Here is a 17,038-nt window from a genome sequence, read left to right as displayed (position 1 = left end):
TTAAATTTCAAACTTTGCTCTTAACTTGCAGCTTGCAATTATTTTGCCCCTTGTAGATTATTAAACATTTAATATGCAGGCACACACACGCACCCCTACACACACACACCTTCACAGGCAGTGCCTCCACAAGCATGCAAACATTGTTATTATTAAGTAATTTTTTAAGAGTTACCCACTCCCTCCCTCCCCTCCCCCCCCCCTCTCTCGCTCTCCCTGTCTGTCCCTCTTTAACTCATTGCATTTTGCTACTTTGCGGTTTTAGACGACATGTCGCATTGTTGTCAACGCAAATTTCCGTGCCGCATGCAACAAGGCAGATGCAACAGCAGCAGCAGCAGCAGCAAAGGAAATCTGCTGCACCCCTTTTCGTCTTGCCATCCGTTAACTTTTCACTATGCTCGCCTGCTTTAACAGCAGCTCAACGCTTTTGACTTTTAATATGCTGGCAACCCAAAGCCATCGTTACCTTAAGCACCCACCCCTTGCAGCTTGTTGCATTAAAATTACATATTTTGTTGGGGCAGCTCTGACGTTGAGTGTTGCTTTGTTTGAAGTGCTGCTTGTCCCCTTACACAACACTAACCAATGCACCCGACGCCCACTAGCCAGCACTGCAAATTTATGACTATCTCTTCCTCGCTTGCTCTTTCTCTTTTTTTTTTTAGTTCGCCTCCTTTGCACAGTCTTTTATTAAAGTTTGCACATTTCGTTCTTCACATGCTATGCTCGCTTATGATTTTGTTGCTCTTTTTGTTGTTGTTGCTTCTGCTGTTTTTATATTTTTTATTATTTTAGTTTCTTTTTTCTTCTTCTACTCTGACAATTTTTCATATGCAGCGAATTTGCATAAAGAAAAATAAAACAAAAACAAGAGCAAAACAGAAGCCACCACGCCGAAAAATTGTTGCGTTGCTGTTTTTCTTTATCTGCCCCGCTAGGGGGACGGGGTGTGGGTGTGGGTGTGCTATGAACAGTGTTGAACAACGGATCTGTTGTTGTTTTACAGCTACGCGTTTGCCTCGTAAAGATATGCATGCAAATTTTGTGCTAGTTTTTCTATATTTTTCCTATACACATATATTTTTTTTGGCGGCGCGTGCTGCTTAACACATGCGAGTGGCCATAATCATCAACAGCCCTATTTAATCCTCTCGGCTCGCTCCCTGCCGCTGGCCGTCCTATCGGAAGCTTGTTAATCGTTAGACGTTTTGATTGAAATTATCTTTGGAAGTATATTGAATACGTTTTTTGTGCTTGCATGTTTTTTTTAGGTTACCTGATAAAATATACTTTAGGCCTGCTTTCATTAACAAAAAACAACTATGTTTGCATTATGCAACACTTGCGGGAAACCATTGCGAGTCAGCTTGTTTGGGTAGTTTTTGTGTAGTGGTGTAAAATGTTCCACTTAGTGTTGCTTAAGCGACTTGCCGCAATGCCGAAGGGAATTAAATGCAGAAACATTTGCCAATTTTCATTAAACAGCACTGCCTCCATTAGGGAGTAATATCTTGCCGCTTCTAACACTTAAGGCCAACTGCATTTTTCCACACTGGTATGAAAACTAATCTGAATGAACACAAGCCGCTTATACGATTAAAGCTGAGATCTTCTGGGCGGGCCTTTCTGACCGAGAGTTTTGCTCAGCTTTCGTTTCTCCAGCTAATATCTGCCTATACTTAAAATAACATTTTGTGTTTTGGCTTGCCTATCTTTTTTCAATGATGGAATAGCATGTACAAGCATAGAGCATAATAATTTTTCGTCACAAATTTCAATATAAAATAATTGCAGCTAGCGTTTAACAGCCTCTCGTATACTCTTCAGAGGAATCTTATCGAAAATAAAGTAAAATTTTTCCTATTTAACCGCTTGAGCAAACAGTTATAAGCTCAGCTTTTGCGGCTCCAACAAACGTTAGCATTAAACAGCGGAAAATTTATAAAAAAAAAAGCAGAAGAACGAAAAAAAAATAGAATGCAAATTGTAAGCGCTCAAAGTCCAAGTTGCGAATGCATTTCAATTTTGCAGAAAAATCGCTGAGCAGCAGCAACAACAACAAAAGAAATATTGGGCAAAAAAAAAGAAAAACAATATTGTTAACAAAGGCCGCGAAAATATGCAGTCGAACTGTGCCACGCCCATTGCCCAAATACACACACACACACACCCACACACACATTTGGGAGAGCCAATAAAAAACGCATTGTTGGCATAAAAATTGAACATGTGTGAGCTGTGCGCCCAGTCGAGCACTTTGTGTGCCGCCTTGTTTGACTTTATACTCGGAGCGGGAGCGCACAGAACGAGGGCAGTGCAAGGGCGTGCAGGGTAGTGGGGAGTGCGGATGCAGGCATGTAGATTATCCCTAGGATTATCCTGTGCAGCATGACTGCGTTTTAGTTGCACTTTCTTGAGCACAAAGAGCATCTGCAGCCATCATGCAGGTCCCTGGGACCAGGTTCTGTGCCCAACATATGATATTTACATAAAGTTGGGCACACTGTACGCTTGCCCTCTCTATCTGTGTGTGTGTGTAGGCATGGCTGTGGGTTTGCATTTGACGTATGTCAGCAATGCATAGCCGGTTTTTGTGCGCCTGGCAACTCTATTGCCCGCTCCACAAAACTACGCCCAAAACTTGAGCTGGCATTTCTTTTCGAACTCTACAAGACTCTCCAAAGTCAGCACAACTGCAACAGCAACAACAACGACAACAACAGAAACTGCTAGTGAACTTTCCATTGCCTAATTGCAAATGTGCTTGGCAAGAAACGTTAAAAAGGGAAATCAGAGCATGTGCCAGTTGTGAGGGGTCGACTGCGAGATACCCTGCACAAACACTCTCTTTCTCTCTCTCTCTCTCTCTCTTTCTTCTTAGAGAAGATAAAACGAATAGTTTATATAAAAAAAAAAAAACAATACTTTATATTCCCTACTTGAAATCTACAATTCTTATGCGCTCTAAACGACAGACAGACTTGGCAGACAGATAAACTAATCTATATTTAAATAGAGAAATGCCTCTTGAGTTCAATTTACCTATTGGCATTATAGACCCCCTTTTGCATCCGATTTCGTAGGGCATAAGCAAATACGTATAATTTCCATAATTTGATTTAACGCAAAAATTTACAACAGTTTTACAACAGAGGGCGTGCTTGGGTCATGTTTACGCTGCGCACATTTCGAATAACGTAAATTTAATTAAAAAACGCTATACGCAAGATATGCCCAGGCTCACGAAATAAAAAATTAAGAACAACGCATGCCACAGTTCGCTGCGTCTTTCCCTTAAGTTGTTGTTCTTGTGGCTGTTTTTGTTGTTGTTTTAATTGAGTTCATCAGCAAATTGTTTTCACAAAACTTCGAATCTGTGGCCCTTTCCTTGCCCCCCCTGTTTTTTTTTCACCAGAAATGTGTGTACTGCGCTTAGTATGCTGCGCGCGTAAAAGCTTAGAAAGAGCATAAATTGCCATTGTGTGTGAGAGTTTTTTGTTTTCGCTTGTCTGTAATCCGAGGCGCTTAGTAATTTTTAGCGGTTTGACGCTTGGTCACGGATCAAAGACAAAAAAAAAACGTAATATTCTTGCAGCTTTAAAAATTTCCTTTTCCCATTAATGATTGAGAAATATGCAAAAAGTTTGTTAGGGTTTCACTTACCTAAAGAGTGGAGCTTCCGCTTTATGTAGTATATTTAAATTCCAGGAATAAGCTCGTCCATATTTCTGTAATAAATAAATACAATATAATATTATAATAAAATACATATGCATATAAAAGGTTTACATATTTAGCAACAGGCAAAAAACTCTAAAGCGAAAGCAACTGCATCTCGTTTAGCTGCCTCAAGTCAATTATGTGTTGGCAAGCTATTTAATTTCGAGCAAATATGCAACAGCTTTTAGCTAAACAAAAGGGCCACAGCCATGCCCCCCCCCCCCTCTCCCCCCCACACACACACACACACACACACATACACACACACGCACACACACTCAAAAAGTAAGATAACAAAAGGCTAACATTTTTTACGCCAGCCAGGTGCAAAAATAAAATAAGGTAGTGTTGAGCAACGCCGAACTATTTCATAACGTGGCAACTTCTGTTCGCACTATTTATTTTTTTTTTTTGGCAAAGGCTGTCTGTTTTTTTAGGCAAGTGGCTAACAATTAGTTTTGGGCTTTGCTGTGAAACGTTTTTAAGTGCCGCTACAAAGCTGTTGCCCCTCACACCTGTGCCCCACGCTCCCCCTCTCACCACACACCATAGCACCCTCACACCCCACGAGCAATGGTCGTAAATGGTCCATTGTTGTGACTTTTGACTGGCGTTGTGTCTAGAAATTCCGCTTTGAAACGAAATGCAATAAGAGAGGCTTTTGTTTAGGCTCCGAAAATTGGTTGCCCGTGGCATGCCGCGCCCCTCTCCCCAAGCTGTTGGCCATTGTTGAACGTGCCAAAACGCGCACGTGTGTATGTGTGTGTGTGTGTATCTCTGTTTGTATTGGCATTTGTATTTGCCCTTTGTCTGGCGGCTGGGCGGGACGGTTCGGGGCGTGGCGCATTAAAAAACAATTTGTTGTTTTGACACCAAACTGGCCAACGGCTTCGACTCGCAACCCTCGCAACCCTCGCAGCTGACCGCAACTGACCCGCACAACACACACACACACACACACACACACACACACACACACACACACACACACACACACACACACACACACACACACACACACACACACACACACACACACACACACACACACACACACACACACACACACACACACACACACACACACACACACACACACACACACACACACACACACACACACACACACACACACACACACACACACACACACACACACACACACACACACACACACACACACACACACACACACACACACACACACACACACACACACACACACACACACACACACACACACACACACACACACACACACACACACACACACACACACACACACACACACACACACACACACACACACACCACACACACACACACACACACACACACACACACACACACACACACACACACACACACACACACACACACACACACACACACACACACACACACACACACACACACACACACACACACACACACACACACACACACACACACACACACACACACACACACACACACACACACACACACACACACACACACACACACACACACACACACACACACACTGGACAGGATTTCCATTTGCCTTCGTTTGCTCGTGACTGCCATTTGTATTTATATTTGTGTTTGTGTTTGTATTTGTATTTGCCAAGGGTTTACTTTTTATTTGCCCAGATCCCAAAGCTAGCACTCGAGTGCCGTTTGTTTATGTGTAGCTTATTGAGTTCACACCTATGTGCGCTAGCTTAAAGGGTAAACTCTCTCTCTCTCTCTCTCTCTCTCTATATCTCTTGATTGCACTAACTTGTATTTGTAGATTTGATTAGGCGCTAGATATATTCTATAGCTATCAGAATGAAAACACTTAAATATCGTTTGTATAAATATAACGTACAAACGGACACACTTGCATGTCGTTGGTTTCTACATGTTGTTAGATGAATTCCTTTGGCAACTTTATGATAAAGTGGTCCAATCCGATCAGTTCAGACATGTGTACTGCCTGGAACAGAAAGACGGACCTATGCAAGGTTTCAAGACGATAGCTGCGAGATAACTGAAACACTAGAAGCAGGCAGGCGAATATATTTACTCTATGGGGTAGGAGATGTCTTCTTCTATGCATTAAACATTTCATGACATAGATATAATAACCTCTACATGGGTTTAAATGTATGACTCGCCAAGGTTTGAGTCCTGATCTGGGTTCATGTCTAGGAAAAAGCAGGCCGAACTCATTTTGTTGGGCTATCAAGGAAGCACGATTGAATATCGATAAAGAATTACATGCCTATATCGATAAGTTGTTAAAAAACATTAGCTAAAGCTATTTACGTTATATCCGTAGTTGGTAAGACCTTAAAATTGTCAATGCTAACCGCACGCATCGCTTAGCTTTAACATGATTATATTTATTGAGCTCACACCTCGTCAGCTGCAAATTGGGTTGACTAATGCAATTGGGCGACTGGCTGAAAAATGTTTAGCTCCATTTGGCTACGTTTGGCTTAACGTAGCAGCTCGTAAATTGGCTTTAATTTGCATTACCGTCAAAGTTATTTGCACATGTGCACATGTGTGCACTTTGCCCGGCCGCACGCTCCACCAAATTGCAGCTACTAAAGCGCTAAAACGTGACGACAGCTGAGGACGAGCAAAAGGACGAGCCGAGCGGCGGATGGACCCCAAAGAAAAATCTTCAAGTAAATTCGTGTGCAACAAGCTGACTGGCGAACAAGGTAAATGCGCCAGTTAGACCTACTCTTTGCGAGATAAAGACACAGGCGGTGCAGATGGGTAAAGAGACGTTGCATTTACCCAAGAGTCACGCCCATTTGGTACATTTTTTATTTTACTTGCACTCGGCTGCGCCTTTTACTTAAACGCTTATTGGCTTAGTCAAAATGCAGCTGCAGTTGCCATCGACTCAATAAATGTCATATCCTTGCTGCTACCGAGTCCTTTCAGGCGCCGTGCCTCCCCCCACACAACCCCCCGCTTTCCACACCCCATTATGCTCAGCTGCCTATAAGCAGCTTTAGACAGCCTTTGCTCGGGGAATGGGTTGGTCGGACCGGCTAAGTGCAAGAATGGCACAGCTTGTAGAATGTGTGGCTTATTAAACTGAGAGTCCAAACAATATACGATATACGATATAAATATATAATAAATATATCTTAAATATATAATTGACGTCGCTTCGATTCACTTTTGAGCTTCATGTTTGCAATACATTTCCGCCATTAGGTATTTCTTTTCGTGTTCCACATCAATGAAGCAAGGCTTGAACTTTGACTTGTCACATTTCTAATGAAACTTTGCCAATTTCCAGCTGCTTTAAGATCAGATTTAATAAGTCTTAACTTTCGAATCACATTGAAAATCAGAAACATTTTCAAACGACCCAAAAAGTTATTTTTACATTCTTTAAACTGATTAGTTAACAGTCAGCAAATATTTATTAAATATTCCTTCTCTTTCTTCTAATTGCAGGTATGTTAACTGATGTCAAATGTTAGAAGTTAACAGAAAACGCTCATGTTAAATCTTGTATGTAACACAAACGTTAGCTTTAAGTGTAACATTTAAATTTAAAACATTGAATAACGAAAGACTTTGCCGTTTGATTAGCTCTTGCACACAAACATCCCAATAGATGGCAATTTAGGATTAGCACGATTTGCGTTTAAAAAGCCATAAAAAATCTTCCGTTTCAATAATTTGGGCAGCGTTGCGTGCAAATTGAAATTCACATTAGGCGCGAAATCAAAAAGCGCATCGACACATAATGCATGCATAAAAGTGCCATTAAAATGAGGTTTTAAAATCAATCGAGCAAATATTTATGAATGCACTTTGCATCAAGTGCCAGCGACAACAAAATTAAACGCATACACAACAACAAGGTGGCAACGCCAGACGCCGTGTTAAGCAGCTAACTGACAATGACGGCGACGCCATTTACGACCCACAGCTAAAAATAAACACAAAATGACAGGCGACAGCAACAACACGAACAGCAAGTGCGAGCGCGTAGTTAAAGTGTCAAAACCAGACGCACACACAACACACGCACCTAGCCACGCCCACCAGCACACAGCACCTGCCCTGCCCAGACACAGTTCACGGCTTTAGCCAGGTAACGCAAGGCGTGTGCGTCATTTTTTTTATAGAAATTCCTCTGCTGGCTTTTACTCATGTGATTTCGTGATTTTGTTAGCTGAATTTTCCTTTTTCGAATAAGCATGGCATGAAATCATTTCAGAACACACAGAGCGACCCTCGCTGCGCTGCCGTCAGCGGCATGTTTGTCATAAATATCGAACAAGCAACTGTTCACCCTCCGCACTCCCCTCGAACACTCAGCAGCTGACTGATTTAGCTGTGTGGCCCGTTTGGGCGTGTCAAATGCAAAAAACTTAACCGATTGATTTAAACGCCACTTGAAATTACCCAAGCGATATTTATATATATATAGTTATAGTTGCCTGACCTTTTTTTAAATTTAAAAAAAATTATTCGCTGCCGCTGCAGGTGTCTGACAGCTACGCCCAACAGGGGGCGTGTGAGTGCGCTTTAAACTTATGAAGACAACAGGCGCATTGTAATTTATGTGCTTCAAGTGCGGCGTCGGGTGGGGGCCCGTTTGTCCGTCCGTCTGTCTGTTAGTTTCTGTTTTTAGGGGTCAGCTCTTTTGGCCATTGTTTATGGCCACACACACACACACGCACACATGTCCATTACATGTAACATCCAGCTACAAACTGTACTACGTAATTTATGCGACATGTCAAAAAGTGTGACCAGCTCACAATTGAATTTTATGCAAAAATATGTGCAAGCAGCACGCATTATCCGGCTATGCCCGCGCTTTAAATAATTCAATTGATTTTGAGCTTCGAAAATACAATCTTTCAATAGGATCTTTCGATCCTGCAGCTCTTTGAATCAACTAAGAAAAGGTGTTATACAATAGTATATAATGCATTTTCTATGATTTTTTTCAACACATTAGCATGCAGTAAATTATGATCGTAGAATCATGTTGCTGAAGAGGCACAAGACTTTTTATATTTGCATACATATCCCAATATTCCTTAATTAGTTGAGTATATTAATTACAATAAATGTATACAATTTATAATAATATTGCTGGTAAGCTCATAGCTAGATAGAATTATTTAATTTGGGAAAGTTTGGTCAGATCTTAGGCATTCAAAAAGTACAAATAATTTCCCCATTTTTTATACCAATTTGTTCTATTCACTTTAAAGAGTGTAATATACATTTTTGAAACAGAAAGAGATAGATTTTATAAATATTTGTGTGCAGATATTTTTGAAAATGAGTATATTTTATATACCAATCATAGACTATAAAGATTCCGACAGGGGATTTTCGAAAATGTGCGAGACACACTTCAAAAAGTTTTTATGCAAAAATCTTAAAAAAAGTGTTTAAACCAATTCTAGATAGTTTCATATAACAGTTTATCGCCAAACGCGTAAAAAATGTTGTAAAATATGTTTTGGTAGTTTGCAACTTTTGATGCATCAAAAGTTCTTAACTTTTCTAGCGTAATATCTGCATTTAATAAGCAGCATATTTGTGGCTGGCATACACACACGCACACCCTCTCATGGACAAGTATGTTATTAACATTTCACAGCTCAAGTGTTTATGGGAAGTTCTTAAGCTCAAAACTGAAACTAAACCTAAACCAAACTTGGCAATTTCATCATCATCAATATCAGAAGCTCTGGCTCCTCCTCTGCATTTGAGTGCGGTATCATGGCTATAAAATTAAGAGAAAAAAAAACAAAAAACGAATATAGCGTAAGATGAAAATAGCTGCACATAAAAAGCAACAGATTTTTGCATTTAACATTGTAAAGGCGAAGGCGAAAAACTCGCGAGGCTAAGGCTGTCAAAAGTGTTGCGCGTTGCTTTCGCCAGCAGTTGCAAATTTTGAAGTATCCTGGTTAAGGTTTCCTTCAGCCAGCCAGAGAGAAAGTGACAGGAGAAAGACCGAGGGGGAGCAGAAAAAGAGCGAGTTTGCGGGCTTAATGAGCTACTCTGGCCAGCCAACTGCCAGCTGCCAGCCGCGTGCTAATAAACTTTTCAAGTCCCTAGCTCCCCCCCTACTCAGCATAAGCTAGACAAAGTTCTTGGCTAAAGGCTTCTCGAGTACGGCTTAAGAATTTCGTGGCAATCTCTCAGGTAGTTAGCATGCAAATTATACTGCTAGATGAAGTACTTACAAGAACTGGCACTAAAATTTCACAAGAATATTCTTTCAAAATGTTATATATATTTATTAAAATTAATATTTTTTTAATTTCTAAGGCTAGATTCTTAAACAGGACACAATTATTCCACAATATGCGTTAGCTGCATTTAACAACTACAAATTTTGTTTTATACTCTCAACAATTTCAACAACAGCAACTCTACACAAAAATTTACTCAACTTTCCTTTCAACTGTTCGTCAAAAGCTTTGATATTTCTGACTATAAAATCAAGCAAAACATCATTTATAGCAACTCTTTTATTAAAACTGTATAGCAACGCTTTTTATGCATTTATTGCACTTCTATACAGTTTCTCTTATACAGTGGCTCTTATACATTTTTCATTTATAAGCTAATAAGCTTTTAGTACAACTTTATTAAATGTCTTATAATAAAATGCCCAAAAGCATTTGTGTATAAGCAACACATTCGTATTCGTATGCTTCTAAAAAGTACTTATACATATATTTCATTGTATAAGTTAAAAATGTCCCTGCAAGCTTTTGTGTCTTCTATTTTTATGTTGCAAAAGCATTTGTGTAGAAGCAAGGCACTCACATTCGTGCTTATAAAATATAAGTATATTACATTGTATACGTAAAAAAAAATACTCTGAATGCTTTCATTTGCAAAAGAGCTTTTCCGTGCAATCAGATACCCGAAAATGAACTCGAATAGAATTTATAAGTCCTTCTATGCTACAAATCGACTGTATAAGTATTAAGCTTTGCTTTTCCAGAGTCTTATATGTTAAAGCCAACGAAATTTTAGAAGAGGGTGTAAGTTGTTTTTTTTAAGCTGATTTTATAAGAATTTAAAAGTCATTCTGCCCTTATAAAAATGTATTTTCGACACGTATAAGTAAATTATTAGTAAATTCAAAGGGAATTTATAAGTCCTGTCGCACTTGGAACATCTATAGGCTATACTTATAACTTATACTTATACATTCGTATAGTTTTCCTAACTGCGGCAGGACTTATAAATTCCCTATGAACCCGAAAACCTATTAACTGATCTCGAAGTTTGACTATAGCTTTTCGGAAAGATAATGGGTATAACTTTCCAAAAGCACAAATGCCATATACTTAATATCCCAATGCCCAGCGAATTGGTATTTTATATTAACCTGTGTTTTGGCCGAGCTTTTGTGCTATAAATTCTCAAATTTTGTATAACAGTTGGGGCCTTAACTTAAGAGCATGTCTTGTCATAGCTGCTCTGTTAAACAAAGAGAATGTAGTGCGTATATCTGCCTCAGCCCACTTAAGACTTATGCATTTTGTTATCTTGGCCCGCTTAGCTTCGTGGTTTCTTGAAGGTCGTCGCAGCGGAACTCATTAGGGTAAATTATGAACAGTTTAAAAAGTCATTAAGAGCAGGGCGCGGGGGAAATAAAAAGTGTATAACAAGCGGAACAGGCAATTGCCAGCTAACAAAAATAACAGCGACAACAAGAAGTTAAAAAAAAAAACAATAATTAAAGTGTTAACAGCTTATGTTCAGCCGAGCCGTATGTTGTCGTCTGTTATTTGTGCATAAACTGTTAACAGCTTATGTTAAGCTGTGCTGTGTGTTGACTGTTACGCGTATGTAAGCTGTTGTCCGTGTTGGACAAATGCCATTGAAACGTGCTTATATCCCAGTGTAAATAAGCAAACAATAACAACAATGGCATTCCAAAACACATTTGTCAGTCAATTTTCAATCAAGATTTGAGCCTTTGAGCTGCACGTAAATTTGTTTGCATTGCGATTGAAGGAAGGACTACGTTAAATGGAATTACTAACACAATTCAAATGCCAAACAGAATCAGCAGGTGATACACAATCAGCTGGCACACGAGATATTGCAAAACACCTGCAGAGCGCGCACTGGATAAACCAGGCTCTACATAATACATATCGCTAGCGTATAATGCACTCAATTGAGTTCCCCATTCGCTTCACGTGGATTACATAGTTGCATCATCATGCACAGCGAAAGCAACAAATCAGCGCCAGCTACCAGGAAATTTGTTATGCGCAAATCGAAATTTGAAAACAAGGCATGTGAAATTCTCGCAGGTGTTGCCTACTTTTCAGAGTGGCCCACAAATTATGTGTGTGTGTGTGTGTGTTATATGTGCATATATATTTGTATTTAGACTAACATTATCGCAAACGTTCAGGCATGCAGTCAACTGTCAACAGTGAACGGCAAAAATAATTCGTATCCACTCGACTGTAAAGTTTTAATTAAACCAACGATGCATAATTTGTGAACTGCCAGAGTTTAGTTGGAAATTTCATAATTTTTAAATTAATACTGAACATATATTAATTTCTAATCCATTCTGCACCTATTTAAATTATGTACTATATAAACTGCTTTCACGCTTGGCATAGATTTATGGGCAGCCCTCAAACTGCCTGCGTTTGGCTTAAGTAATTGGTCGCTGCCCACTTGAAGAAGCGGCGCGCATTTCCTTTATGCACATAAATAGGAAATTACAATTATAAATTACATTTTATACATTTGATACATTTTATTGTGCGCATAGTGAAAGGACGTGATTTATGTGTCGGCCTTCAGAGCAGGCGATGCGAGAGAAGGGGAAATGGAATCTCTTGTCTGACAAGCCCCTTCAACTCTTTTTTGCGCAGCAAATAAATCAAACATTTGTCCACATTCACCTAACTTTTTTTAAGATTGGGAAATGTCTCAATGTGCCTCGAAATGCCTCGCAAATTATTCACTTTAATTCTTCAATTAATTTGATAAACAAAAAAACTGTCGCCAGCCATTTTTGGAAATCATTTTCTAATTTTCAATTAAGCAACAATCAACACGGCACAAAGCAAACAGCGCAATAATTTAGATGCCATCTGAAAAGGAAAACAAGTAAAAGGAAGAAGAAGCTGCTGGCTGCATGTAGCCGTAGTTTAAATACTCTTTGCTTGCTGTAGAATGTGCTACTATTAAGCTGAATGTCCAGCTAAACGCCTTACTCTTTATTAGCTGCAATAAAAAGTTACAGACATAGAGAGACTAGTTTTCCTAAGTGAAAGGATGTCTGTTGTTATCTGCACGGCTATTAGGCTCTTATTGTTCTTTAACAGACTGTCGGCCTTTACTTAAGGCTTAAAATAATGTTTAACATAATGCTAAACATAATGTTTAACATAGTTCTTAACATAATACTTAACATAATGCCTAACAGAATGCTCAATATTAACAAGATCTGCTGTTAAAGTTACCGTGTAAACGCATATGCATGCAAGCCCTTGATAGTGTGACGTCAAGAGGACAGATGACTCAACTGTTCACACGGAACAAGAATTTATATATAAACATATACCTAATAGACTTCCGTAAGTCTCCCGTAAACAAATTAACATACCCCGTTTTTTCAGGGTATACAAAAAAGCAGAGCACAAAATATGTCCCGCTGTCCGCTTGGCTGTTGCAAGCAGCTTGCGCAAGGATTCCTTTTTTTTTTTGTAGTCACAGTCGCAGTTGCAGTTGCAGTTGCAGTTAGCAGTAAGCAGTAAGCAGTTGCCCGTTGCTTGTCTGCTCCGCCTGTCTGCGCAATTAATTTGCACCAAAGGCGGACACAAATCAGCTGAGTAACACGAACTGAAAGCAATTCCACTTTTTTCGTCTTGCTTCTTCTTCTATATTTTTTGTGCTGTTTCTTCTGCTGCTTCTTCAAGCTGAATACGCATAAATTCACATCCGGCGACAAGATGCCGTTTACTGGCGGGGTTTCAGTCAGGGGCCGGGGGGCAGTCCCTGCACTTTACCTCGCAAAGGCGAAAAGAAATTGTCAACGTTGCAGTTTCTCAGTTTGGCAACATTCGCAACTTCCGCTGTGCGAAACGACACCAAAAACGAAACGAACGGAACGGAAATGTGCAAATGAGCACACACCATGCATATCTTAAGCAGACAGCAGGGCGGGTATGCAGGGTGTGAATGGGTGCAATGATACTCTTTACCTAAGCCTCCTCCCCAACAAACCCAACACCAACATCTTCTAGAAGAAGGCAACCGACGACCAGTTCAGGTCCAGTTGTATTTGCAGTTTCAGTTCTTATACCCTGTACTTCAGAAATATGAATGAAAATAAGAGGGTATATCATATTCGACACTATAAAATATAACAATATATCATGATGATCAGAATAACAAGCAGAGTCTGTTCGTTTAACAGACTATAAGAGCTAAATACTTTAAATTGGAAAAATTGGGATATTCGTAAGGAAAACAAGTTTTTCTTTGGGTATATCTTGCAATGGCTTTAAAATTCGATAAAAATCGATATTTATCGATATCAGGCAACCTTTTTTATTGGAATATGCCCATATTAAAATTTCCTCCATAAGAAAATTAAATTAGTATTAATTATTATTATTTTGTGCATAAATTTTCCATCGCATGTGTCTAAAGGAAGAAGCACAGAGGCTGTGTATACACGCATGTGTATATATGTGTGTATGAATGTGTGTATGTATGTGAACATCGTTAAGCAAATGTTTGTTTTACAGGATAACTGCGAAATGTGCGCTCTAGATTAGAGCAATCTTCGCTTGTTTCTGTTTGCAGTTTGCAGTTGCCAGTTTTGAGTTTTTCTAGTGCCCAATTTTATTTCAACTGCTTGTCACTGCAATTTTATACTTATTGCTACTGCTGCAGCTGTTTTTGTTGTTGCTGTTGTCGTTGTTGTTGCGCCATTTGTGGCAGCCATAAACGAAGATGACAACAGCAACGGCAGCGTTCAAGCTTTGCTTTCTCTCTCGCTGCCCGCGTTTTGTTTTTTCGCCTAATTGGAAAACTATACACAGAGAAATTGCCACAGTGCAACATGCGGCGGTAACACACACACACACACACACACACAGAGAGAGATACATATACTGTTACAGCGTTAATATGCAACGAAATAGGAGCAGTCACAAAGGAGGAGCGGATGACATGGCAACAGCGGGCTGCTGAGCTTATGGAATGGGCATGAATTCAGCGTATACATGCTTAAATGATTGGCATTGCAAATTTGAATTTGAATTTCCGCTTCGGATTGCAAACAATGCGAAATTAAATTTGAGTTCGCATTTCAATTATCCACAATGTAAGATAGCTGATAACAGAGCTTTAGCACATGAAACATAACATAAATATTTAAAAATCATGTTAACATGCCAATGCTATATTCAATATAGCACTTAAGGCTGTTATGTGTAACAGCTCCATCCACAAAATAACAATTTGAAATGTTTATGCTTTTTCATTTCCATTTCGATTGTTGGGTTCTGCTATCAACTCTATGATAATGCCCAGCACAAAGTTATGTTAGATTAACAGCGCGATCAACTGTAAAGTTTAACATAAACAGCTTTTGATATTGTAAAGTCCGTATTGAAATTTCAATATTTTTTTAAATAATCAATTTTCAATAAACGGTGTTAACATAGCTTAGCGCAGAGTTATGTTAGACCAAGACCAATTTGAATATAAAATGTCATGCTATGCTAATTATCTAGCACTTTCCTTAAACGAATTTTTATCTAGCGCGCTTTTAAAGTCCGTTTGTAACAATCAATTTTCTAACAGTTACGAGACCTTCACCTACAAACATGAAATACAGTGCACTGAAACCACAATGAAATTTGTTGCTTAGCTATTTCAATTTGTAGGCTATTTGCACGTCACAAACAGATAACGTCCATGGCAGCGCACACGCTACTAAGCCCTTGCCGCGCGAACCACTGACAAATCTGCCAATTGGCATCGAATTGAGCAAACTATTTGCAGTCAAATACGAATGTGCATGTGTATGTTTGTGTGCGTGTGAGCCTTAATTAGATTGCATTTGCACTTAAAATAGGAAAAACAATGCATCAAAACAACAACAATAACAGGCAGAATAACAGCACGCTAGGTGGCGCTCAAGTAATTGAATTTCTCTATTGGCAAGGTTAGGCAACCAAAATGTCGACGGATCAACTGGCATAAAGGCAAACCGAAACCAATATTGGCTATGTGTACAGACAATGAGTAAAAGAGAGAGAGAACGATAGAGAGAGAGGGGGAGTGTGTGTGTATAGAGGCGACAAAATCCCCACAGTAAACCTTAGGAAATTGACACTTCCACAAATTAGCATTATTTAAATATCAATTAAATGCAACATTTAAAATCAATTAGATTTTTTTAATGTTTTGATGTATTTTTGTACTGCAGCTGATTAAATCTGAAATATTATGAACAGTTTCTAGCTTCTGGAAGCTTTGAGCCCAAACAGACAGTTAGGCAGACAGAGGTCAAGTTATGAGCATATCCGTTTAATTATTTATATCCAAACATCTAAGCATAATTGTTGCTTAAATTTTGAAATAGGTTATGAATCTGTCAATAAATAAATACATTTTCTTTTAAAGGTTCAAAGCAGCAATTATGTTCTCTAGGCCTTCTTTACAAGGCCTTGAGCTCTCAAGTACATAAGCACAATGCGGGAAGCTTAATTTAAGCTTGTAGACCGCATTTTCGCCATCTCTATCACTCTCTCTCTCTCTCTCTCTCGCTCTTTCCCTGCTTCCCTTTTTTTTCCTTTCTCTTACTGCGTTAATTTTTCATCAAATGCCATTGAAGTCAACCGCAAATGCGAACGCGCACGCAGCTCTGCTGCACTCACACCCACACACACAGACAGCATAAAGCGTGTGTCTTACTTTGACCGCAAAAAGCGCGTGTCAGCGTTGCAGCTGGCTGCGCTGTCAGCGTCAGCATCAACATCAGCGCCAGCTCCAGCTCCAGCTACAGCGTCAGCGCCAGCGACAGCGCCTGCTGTGATGAATGACAGCGACGAGTGTGTGGCATCATTCATCAGGCTTGGCCACGGCAAACATCCTTCCTGCCTTGGCTCCTACCACTCTGCCACGGCGTGAGGCAAAAATTGAAAAATTCATTACAATTAGTCGACACCACTGACCAGGCTCCTCCATCGCTTTGTCTGCCTTGACAACGTCGCTCCGCCCCTTCAGCTACCGCCCGACCACGGGCTGTCTTAGTTAAAAGCACAGTATC

General features: G+C 39.7%; 1 protein-coding gene and 1 long non-coding RNA gene across 5 annotated transcripts in view; one reads left to right on the top strand and one right to left on the bottom strand.

The window, feature by feature from the left end:
- LOC115760238 (neural-cadherin) overlaps positions 1-17,038 on the top strand; it is a 120,460-nt gene that overhangs the window by 60,052 nt on the left and 43,370 nt on the right. The gene's annotated exons all lie outside the window — the stretch shown is intronic.
- The window catches only part of LOC115760241, a 141,559-nt gene continuing 128,201 nt past the window's right edge, over positions 3,681-17,038 (bottom strand). Inside the window, exon 3 of the long non-coding RNA XR_004017585.1 lies at positions 3,681-3,731. This is a non-coding gene — a long non-coding RNA (uncharacterized LOC115760241). The remainder of the gene's footprint in view (positions 3,732-17,038) is intronic.

This window comes from Drosophila novamexicana, unplaced genomic scaffold (assembly GCF_003285875.2).
Source record: "Drosophila novamexicana strain 15010-1031.04,08,12 unplaced genomic scaffold, DnovRS2.1 tig00000387-arrow-pilon, whole genome shotgun sequence".
In the NCBI taxonomy this organism is placed as follows: domain Eukaryota; kingdom Metazoa; phylum Arthropoda; class Insecta; order Diptera; family Drosophilidae; genus Drosophila; species Drosophila novamexicana.
Note: the sequence above shows the minus strand (reverse complement) of the source record. Positions and strands in the feature narration are given on the sequence as shown.